The sequence below is a fragment of the Temnothorax nylanderi genome, unplaced genomic scaffold (genome assembly GCF_030848795.1).
Source record: "Temnothorax nylanderi isolate EJ_2023f unplaced genomic scaffold, tnyl_v1.0 TNYL_tig0057_pilon, whole genome shotgun sequence".
Lineage (NCBI taxonomy): Eukaryota > Metazoa > Arthropoda > Insecta > Hymenoptera > Formicidae > Temnothorax > Temnothorax nylanderi.
This window is the reverse complement of record NW_027249119.1, coordinates 145,629-157,127: the sequence shown is the minus strand read 5'-3', so window position 1 is coordinate 157,127 and position 11,499 is coordinate 145,629.

Below are 11,499 nucleotides of genomic sequence, written 5' to 3'. Positions count from 1 at the left end.
TTTTGCCCTTTAGCCTTTGCTTGGGCATAATAAATTATATCTATCTATCTATCTATCTCTCTCTCTTTCTCTCTCTCTCTCTCTCTCTCTCTCTTCTCTCTCTCTCTCTCTCTCTCTCTCTCTCTCTCTCTCTCTCTCTCTTTCTTTCCTATCAAAATATATATTTCTATAAACATCTGCTGTACGATTTGGATGACGTATTTTTGGAACATTCTATAAACACTATTCAGATAGTTTTAAAAAGCTTCTTTTCATATTCCTTGAATATAATACAGAATATTCTTTCAATCTATTTTTCAATATTAAAACTGGTTCCTTTTTGACATTCTATAAAGCTTCTTTTCATATTCCTTGAATGTAATACAGAATATCCTTTCAATCTATTTTTTAATATTAAAACTAGTCCCATTTTGACATTCTATACATATTCATAAAACATTATTTCCATCTTATTAGCATATTGTGGGAATATTCTAATATTCTCGAAAAATATTTATAGAATATTCGTAGAAAATGCATGTGTTATCTGGGGAGTATCATTAAAGGTAGGTTGGTGTTGAATTTGGCAATGATCGGTGAAGGGGTTACCGATTTTTGCATAAAAAGTGTACAAGTTATACATTCAATCTTATATAAAGTATCATTAAAGGAAGGTTGTTTTGAATTTGGCGAAGATTGGTGAAAGGGTTACCGATTTCTGCCTAAAAAATGTATAGGGTAGACCGAGGCGAATCGGATTACTAATTAGCACGATAAAACAGCTTGTTTGAAACAAAACACCAATGAAAACTATCTTAAAATTTATATTGATCCGATTCGCCTCGGTCTACCCTAAGTTATTTGAAGAATAGAGTATCATTAAAGAAAGATTGTTATTGAATTTGGCGAGGATCGGTGAAGGAATTACCGATTTCTGCTTAAAAAGTGTATAAGATATACATGTAATTTTATACAGAGTATCATTAAAGGAAGGTTGTTTTGAATTTTGCGAGGATCGGTGAAAGGGTTACCGATTTCTGCTTAAAAAATGTGTAAGTTATTTGATGGATAAAATATCATTTAAGGAAAGTATTGAATTTAGTGAGGATCGGTGAAGGAGTTACCGATTTTTGCTTAAAAAGTTACATGTATAAGTTATACATGTAATTTTATATAGAGTATCATTAAAAGAAGGTTGGTATTGAATTTGATGATAATCGGTAAAAAGGTTCTTTCTTTATAAAATTTTGAATTTTTTGAGAAATGTTTGTGGTTGCTCTAACTTCCGCCAATTTTGAGATATCGGGCTATTTATAATGCTATTATATTCTTCAGTCTTTTCTACCCCTATTTTATATATAATTCTTTAAGATTTGGTTGATTAGATCCAGCTTTATACGCGATCAAAGGTCCATATGCGAAGTCCATATATGGACCATGTAGCCTAAACTCCCAAAGTCAACATCGATTTGACTTTACGTCAATTGTAAAACCCCACTTGTGCTACTAAGCTGACCCCTTTTTAATTCATAAAAAGGTTAAATTTAAAATTTAAAAAAGTTTGTAAATTAGAAACTTGCACATTGCTTCCTCATCATTACAGATCGCTACCATTGCTCCTATTTTATTTTGCTCATAAAGCTTCCTCTATGAGAAAGCCAAACTAATAAATACTAATAATTATGCATCAAATAAAATACAAGCTTTCTCATAGAGGAGCTTGTGAGCAAAATAAAATAGGAGCAATGGTAGCGATCTGTAATAATGAGGAAGCAATGTGCAAGTTTCTAATTTTTTTATTTTCGTTGATTTCTAATATTTCATGAGCGATGAAACTTAAAATCTGTGTCCGAGGCGAAGTCGTCACCAAGCCATATCATGGAGGCTTCGGGCGAAAATCAAAGTCAAAGAAGCAGCAGTGGTCGGATTCCGGCGAGAACTTGGATAATATGTGCTGCGTGTGCTCAGAGATGACAGAATAGAGCTGACGAGAAACAGTGGATTTCGTGCGAACGTAGGGCACATAAGTGTGCGCTTTTCTTGTAATTATTTTCCGCCATCGTGTTTTTAATTAATGTTTCCATTTTTCTATTAAAAAATAATTAATAAAATGTATCCTATCATTTTTCATGATCGGAATTATACATTTTTATTTAAAATTCAGTCCAAGAATGGAGTGACGACTCCGCCCCGGTAATTTTGACATTTCAGTTTTTGCACCTTTGTCGTTTTCACTCTATACCAGTTGAACAAAGCGACGTAGATCAAAAATGTCCTTATAAATTTTGTAGCCAAGGGTTCACTCTTTATAACGGTATATCAGATTTTACTAAAATTATTATTATACAATATATATATATATAATTTTATTATATTGAAAGTATAATTTTATTATATTGAATATTAATATAACCTATAACATATATATATATATATATATATATATATACCTATATGTTATAGGTTATATTCATATTCAATATAATAAAATTATACTTTTGCTTACATATATTTTTAAATACATTTATATATATTTTTTTTCCATAGGGGAGGGTGGCACCCTGGTGGGGTGAACAATTAGTGATGTTTAATATAATAATGGTAATTGAATTGGAATATATAGGGGAGACCGGGACCTAACCGTCAGTTTTTTTTCGGTGCCGATTTTTAACAAGAAAATAAATAATTTTAGTTAAATGTGGTATACCACTGTAAAGAGTGAACCTTTAGCTACAAAATTTATATAGGAAATTTTTATCTACGTCGCTTTGTTTAACCGGTATAGAGCAAAAACGACAACGGTGGAAAAATTAAAATCTCAAAAATGCCGGGGTTTAACCGTCACACTGCATTTTTAATACATATACGTACATCTAATCCTGAAAAATGATAGGATACATCTTAATAATTGTTTTTTAAAAGAAAAATATAAAAATTTATTTAAAATTTTTATGCGAAACATTATTAAAAAATAGTTACGAGGGTTCCTCTTTCCGCAGAAGTCACTCGCCCGACTTGTTTCACTCCTCGACGTCCGATGACTCTATTCGGTGTCTGAACGGTTGTAATTCCCGTCTCATCCATATTCCATATGCAGTGAGCCTGGAAATGCCCGGAAATGCCTTGGAAATGCACCCGGACTGCTTACTGACGGATTAACCCCAAACACAAGTTTCAGGTTTGATCGCCCACGAAATATTAGACATCAACGATAATGAAAAAACTACACTAGATTCGTGTTCAGCATGCATTACTCTTTATAATCACGTACCTCGAGATTTGGAGAGCAAATATTATTGCAGATATTACAAAATTTCCACGCGCAGAAAATGTAACTTTCACTTTCCGAAAACACGTTTGCCCTCGTAAAAATCATAACACGGCAGGTAACCTACCGAAACTCCGTTGGTCACATGGGTACCATAAGCAGCGTTTACAATGTTAATAGCGAGTTCGCACAATATACAGGTTCCGAGATATTTGATTTGACGGTTCAACCCCGGCGACGGTTAGGCCCCGGTCTCCCCTATATAATCACGTGTACAGGTATACATTACAAACATACAGATTACGTGTATGTACATAGGGTAACTCGGGGGAATATGCCAGTGTGGGGAATATGCCACTCGTTATGTTTAACAAAGCTACGGCTAGGAGCGTTGTTGTAAATACCGTGAAATTATTAAAAGTGTTATATCTGACGTTTTGCCCAAGTTTTGTTTAGTTAGTCAGTATTATAGTTTTTATGGGGTAAGTACATACGACAACGTTGCTTTTTAGAACTTTCTTAGTGCTTTATGTAAGATATTCTTCAAGTGTTACACTATTTTTAACTCAATCAGCTTGTCGTTCTATTAATATTGGTTAGAATAAAAGTATTTAGTACGTCGCTGATTTGTTTTACTAGCAACCGTATTGTACCCTGGTAAAAATTACCGTTAGAAACGGATAGAACGTGCATTCTATCCGTTTCTGACTGTTTTACTATGCGTTTCTTTCCCTGCAATTACGGATAGAAGCAGATGAAAAGTGTTGCAGATTCTATAAGACTGTGTACGCAAATACGGTGAGGAAGGCTAACTGCATCTAACTGATTCCTAACGGAACGGAACTTCTATCTGAACCTATGCGCAGACGAATTATGAATCCTATTCGTTTTTATACGTAGCCAATTTTGAATGTCTATCCGCATCTGATTGCAAAACCAGGCAGGATATCTATCTGCATTTGCATGCAATTATGATTTGCCCGCTCTATCCGTTTCTAACTGCAAATGCATTTTATTCATTTCTTATTACTGCAAATACATGTACATTGTGGGAGGTTTGTAGTTATCAGGTAGATTCTACCTTTAAACGCCAGGAGAAGGGATTCCTTTAGTTACGACACTGTAATTTTTCTGGTTGTCGCCTGACAGAACGCCTGCTTATATATTATGGCTGGTTGTATTTTAAATGTCAGAAACGCTTTCCATCATGCGCCGCCTAGCGGCGTCGTCGCGAAGATGCAGATGGATGCGGTATCCGCAATTACGGATAGATACCGTCAGCATTTGATGCGTACAGAATGCGGACAGAAACATACAGGATTCGTATCCGTAGTTGCAGACAAATTCCTATAGGTCGACATTGCGTACAGATGCAGATGGATGCGGTATCCGCAATTACGGATAGATACCGTCAGCATCTGATGCGTACAGACTGCGGATAGAAACAGACAGGATTCGTATCCGTAGTTGCAGATAAATTCCTGTAGGTCGACATTGCGTACAGATGCAGATGGATGCGGTATCCGCAATTACGGATAGATACCGTCAGCATATGATGCGTACAGAATGCGGACAAAAACAGACAGGATTCGCATCCGTAGTTGCAGACAAATTCCTATAAGTCGACATTGCGTACAGATGCAGATGGATGCGGTATCCGCAATTACGGATAGATACCGTCAGCATCTGATGCGTACAGAATGCGGACAGAAACAGACAGGATTCGTATTCGTAGCTGCAGACAAATTCTTGTAGGTCGACATTGCGTACAGATGCAGATGGATGCGGTATCCGCAATTACGGATAGATACCGTCAGCATCTGATGCGTACAGAATGCGGACAGAAACAGACAAGTTTTTCTATTGCAAAAGCTTATAGATGCTGTATGCCGATAGATTTCCATTAGATACAGTTATACGTCGTTACATTTTCTGTCTGTATTTGCAGATACAATAGTGCTGCTTACAGAAACGGATAGAGCTAGACAAGCTTGCAGTTACAGCGGATAGGATTCCGTTACATACCATCAGAAATTCTATCTGTTTCTAACTGTTTCTAACGGTAATTTTTACCAGGGTATAAACTCATTACAATATAAAACTGCATCTTAATATGCCACTATTTAGGTAAGGGTAAAATGCCTACTACTAGTAGGTTAGGAAGTTGTAAACAGTATAGACAAATATTTTGCCGTATAAATATTGAAAAAATGTTGAAGAAATATTGAAAAATGTTGAATAAACTTAATCTTAACATTTATTTCATGCGCTATGAATATTATACTTAATATTTTGCAAAATTGTATTCCAAATAATTTATACTACTTAGTAAAGTTTTAAAGTTTAAAAGGCTCGATAACTAACTGTTTGATAAACTAGTGATAGATTTCTATCTATTTGTAGGTATATCACCTTCGATGCTTAGATACAACATTCTGAACACATTGGCATCAAAAACTAAAAAAACAACTTTTTTATGAAAACAAAGCTATGAGAAAGCAAAAACTTTACTGGATTCGTGTTCAGCATGCATTAAGGCTGATTTATAGAGGCCGTAACCGTTAATTTAAGCCGTAATCTTTAAGAAATTGACCAATCACAGTCGATTGTTCTTCTCACATTCGACTGTGATTGGTCAATTCCTTAAAGATTACGGCTTAAATCAACGGTTACGGCCTCTATAAATCAGCCTTTACTCTTCACTTATTCCGAGATTTGGAGAGAAAATAATAGGGGAGACCGGGGCTAAAACGTCTACGGGGTAAATACGTCTAATCAAATATCTCGGAACCTGTATATTGTGCGAACTCGCTATTAACATTGTAAACGCTGCTTATAGTACCCATGTGACCAACGGAGTTTCGGCAGGTTACCTGCCGTGTTATGATTTTTACGAGGGCAAACGTGTTTTCGGAAGGTGAAAGTTACATTTTCTGCGCGTGGAAACTTTGTAATATCTGCAATAATATTTGTTCCCCAAATCTCGAGGTACGTGATTATAAAGAGTAATGCATGCTGAACACGAATCCAGTGTAGTTTTTTCATTATCGTTGATGTCTAATATTTCGTGGGCGATCAAACCTGAAACTTGTGTTTGGGGCTAATCGGTCAGTAAGCAGTCCGGGTGCATTTTCAAGGGAATTTCGGGCTCACTGCATATGAAATATGGATGAGACGGGAATTACAACCGTTCAGACACCGAATAGAGTCATCGGACGTCGAGGAGTGAAACAAGTCGGGCGAGTGACTTCTGCGGAAAGAGGAACCCTCGTAACTATTTTTTAATAATGTTTCGCATAAAAATTTTATATAAATTTTTATATTTTTCTCTTAAAAAACAATTATTAAAACGTATCCTATTATTTTTTAGGATTAGATGTACGTATATGTATTGAAAATGCAGTGCAGACTGTTATACCCCGGCATTTTTTAGATTTCAATTTTTCCACCGTTGTCGTTTTTGCTCTATACCGGTTAAACAAAGCGACGTAGACAAAAATTTCCTATATAAATTTTGTAGCTAAAGGTTCACTCTTTACAGTGGTATACCACATTTAACTACAATTATTTATTTTCTTGTTAAAAATCGGCACCGAAAAAAAACGGACTGTTTAGCCCCGGTCTCCCCTACTTAAAATATTAAAAATTTTCAATGCGCAAAAAATTTTACTTTTGACCTCCGAAAACACGTTTGCCTTAATGAAAATCACAACATGGCATATAATCTCACTAAACTCCGTTGGTCATATGGGCACCATAAGTAGTGTTTACAATATTAATGGCGAGTTCACACAACATACAGATTTCGAGATAATTGTAGTAACGACTCCGCCCCGGTCTCTCCTACACACCTTCGTTGAGATTTAAGAGTTGGTTGAAGGAGCTGCTACAGAATGTGTGGAGAAGACGATGGTGCTATTCTTGATCGGCAACAAGTTCGACCTGGTACAACAGCGTAAGGGGGTTGAGAGATGATTAGGAGGGTCGGAGTTACGCCATTTCGTGTTATATATTATGACAGAGACCTCAGTGCCGCAAAAGGTCAAGGAAAACCATCTTTTTGGAGATCGCTACGTGTCTGTGGAGAATGACGTCGGATAATAACAATATGGAGCATACTCAAAAGTTCCGACGTAGCGGCGATATGCTGTCTTCATTTTCCGTCGAGGAGAACTCGCAGAACATCAGTATTGCATATACACGCGTGCGAGACGCCATATACCTGCTGCTAGTTGTAGTTTATTTAAAAAAAAGTTTGAATAATTAAATGAAAGTCGCATCTTGCTTAGGAATTCACGTCAATTAATTACTTCAAAATAATGAAAGTAATAATAGAAGGACCACAAAACCTAGAAGAACAAGTTTCCAGCAGATAGCTCAAGTAATACTTTAAATGTTAGATCGGTTACTATGTTGCGCACAATAGTACGCAATTATATATAGTAAACAACGACTATTAATTAATATTACACGTAATTTTAATGCATAAGATTTTAATGTAGATAGTATGAAATACGTTAAAATATATAAAATTCTCTTTCATTCTATTACTCATGCTATTCGATTTTTCGTTCTAATTTTCGTGCTGAATTGGTCGTATAGATAAGAAACTCATTTATGTACTTCATATTTTTTAATATCTTTCTAAATATAAAATTAAGTTAGTTTTATTCTGTTAATTATTTTCTTATTTAAAGTATTGTGGAGTATAAAATATAAAGATGTATTCACTCTGTTCTGTGTTGATTTAACTTAACTCTGCGCTGTGTATATCATACGTCTTTTTTACTAATAAATTTTGTACGTAATTTATAAACATATAAACTAATACCACGTTTACGCGAGCGTTACTTCTGTAGTAACTTACGATAATTCACTCGTTTACGTGGAGTAAATTATCGTAAGTTACTACAAAATCCTGTTTACGCGAAGGAATTATCGTAAGTTACTACAAAAGTAACGCTCGCATAAACGTAGTATATGACTGATTTATTACACACAAATAGTAAATAATAATGACTCAGCGATGGTACTTAATATCAACGTCAATACTAAGCAAATCGAAATTATGCTGTAAATAAAATATTTTTCAATATTTCATTATATTGAAGAATATTTCAGTTATAGCATAATTTCGATTTGTTTAATATTGACGTTGATATTATATGTACCATCGCTGACTCATTATTATTTGCCATTCTTGAGCCCTGCACGGAGAGAATTTTTTGTTATATTTTACCGTTAAATTCACTACAAACATGGGACAACTAAAGAATTTTTGAAATATACAAAAGACATTTTACAAATAACGTGGTAAAAATTACCCAGCAGATTAGTAATGTTTGAAAAATTATTGAAATTTCCTAGATATATTTTAGTAAAATTAATCAAACATATTTTATATTTTAATGTAATAGATATTAATATTTTTTATTATGATAGATATTAATCAGAATAGCTCGCATAAAATTCTTGGTGGTACATGTTGTCCCACAACTACCATGATTTCAGGGTAAATTCTAAGAGAAAATTCGTAATTTATTCAAAATATAATCGCAATCAAAAGATTACATAGATATTATACCTATCAGAAGAGTGCTCTCAGTGTATACATACCTTTGTATGTAGGTTTCGTTCATGAGATTTTAATTAATACTAGACGTGCAAACAACTTTTAAAGCTTGAATAGGAAGTTCAGTAAAATTTAAATCAGGATTGATAAAATTTTGACATTAATTTGTATAAAACATTGAGTCGACTTGTCAAACACGATTCTTTCTCGGTGTTGCTAATCTTATATAACTTTCGCTCGTAAAGTTTTCATCACGGATGTGCTTGATAAATATTAAAGAGTCGGACCTCGATGAAAATAACGATTTTCACTTACATTGCGGCCCTATCCATCCAGTGAACTTACGACAGCATGTGCATATACACTTTATTTTTTTCAAATATTTTATACGAAAGATTATTTCAATACATATATGTTTCTTTGGAAAATAATTCTCTAGAAAATAATTGGAATAAATAGAAAATATATGTATTACGGCTCGTATCTATTTATTTATATCATAAGTATAACGTATGTCTTTTCTCCAACTGTTTCGGTTGATCTCATATAAATGCTAAAGTTTGACTGTGTTATCGAGAAGTGCCTCTCATTGATAGAAATCTTGACATTGGTAGGTACATATATGTGTCAAGTACGCATTTTTATAATTATTTCATTAGTTTATTTTAATCTCATTTTGGACAAGCAATTATAATTCTGTATATATCATTTCATTCGGCGAACACTTTTGATATAAATGTTGTGATGACTTGAGCAGTTGTTGTTACTGTACCACATATTTATTATGAAATCAAATGTCGTTAGCTTCAGTTCTCGATGATCACTTGAGGTATAATCCCGACTAGAATCAAATAGAATAGATTGTACATCTCTAGCATTAAGAACTTGTGATGAGATACATTAACCATAATTAATTTCTACGAAGAATTGCAGCTAATATATAAGGTGAGTCATTAGAAATAGAATACACTTATATATATTTTTTTTTCTCGCTTTTAAAATGTAGCACAGTGCCTAAAAACATGCAAAGAGCATGACGAACATATTTATGTTTCGTCGATAATATCTTTCGAAGTTATCGAGGTCAACAGTATATACTTTTCTTTAAATCAAACTAGATATTACCATTGTTATTACTTTAGTCATATTCTTAATTAATACAAAGAGAATTTCAAGTTTACATTATATCACGATTTTAGTTTTTTGTAATCGAAAACTCGAATATTTTTAATCGAAATGAAACACACGCATATTTTGTTGATTCCGTATGGTGATTGCTCGGAATACAATTTGGGGGTATTCTGTGGTCTGTAGACTCAATAAAAAATTTTCAATTCTAATTTTTTTAATAATAATTGTCAAGTTGTCGAAATAATGATTAGGGAATGATTTTTTAGGTTCTTTACGATCGCCACAAGAGTGAATTGGATCGGAATATATTCTCACAGATATGTATTGCCTGACAGGGTCACCATAAATATAATTCTAAGTCACATGGTACAAGAATATCTGTCAGGTTTTAGAAATGTTGATTAGGGGATGATTTTTGAGGGTTTGTTACGATCATCATGAGGTTGAATTGGATCAAAATATTCTGATAGAATTTTATGGCCTTCAGTTACCATAAATACAATTTGTAGTTAAGTAGTATAAGAATAATTACAAATTTTCCAGCATAATAGTTAAGGGTTGATTCATTAGGGTTGTATTTCATTGGCTTGGAGGTGAATTTATTCGGCATATATTCTGCAAGAATTCCAGAATGTCTGAATCTTAGTAAAAAAAATATAACATGACTTATTGTCTAAAAAGAATTCCAAAGTTGTTGATATGATTTTTAGGGGATGATTTTTAAGGGCTGATTTTGATCATCATGGGTGTGAATTTGATCAAAATACATTCTGATAGAATTCTATGGCCTGTAGACTTAATAAAAAAGTTTTATATTTAATTGCCTGTGAATAATTGCCCAGTTGTCTAAATGATGTGTAGGGGATGATTTTTATTGATTGGTTATGATCCTTATGGAGGTGAATTTGATTGAAATATATTCTGAAAGAATTTCACGGCCCGTGAACTCTATTTAAATTTTTTTACTCTGTTTTAGAATAATTGTCAATTTGTCGAAATGATGATTCAGGGGTGGTTTTGAAGGGTTGATTTTGATTATAATGGGGGGTAACGTCTGAAAACTATTTAATTGGATGTCATAAACCATTTTGTTTCAAAGTTGCATCGAATTTGATAGAAACTGCTAAGATTTTAGATGTTATTTGCATACTTTCCTATTTTTTAGGGTGGTTTGAGCGATATTTTGGTCATACTGCCCCACCCTTGAATGTAAATGAAAATCGCCATACGGCATCCAAAAATTGAGTTTTCGACGGAAATTTTGAGATCTCGCAAAGCATTTTATCTTCAAAAATAAAATGTGCAGAGGGGTGGCTATTTTGAGAAAAAAAGAATGCCCCATATACCCAGATAGCCAAATCTGTTCGAACAAATAATGCCAAATACTTGCTACAAATTTTGGTTTCAGAAATGGTACAAATTTGCATCAAAATTTGTTTTATCAAATGTTGTCGACAAACTGCTAGCAAATACGTATCAAAACATGCGTACACAATTGACGCCAAATTGATACCAAATATCGAGCAAAGCTTAGTAGTACCTGATAACA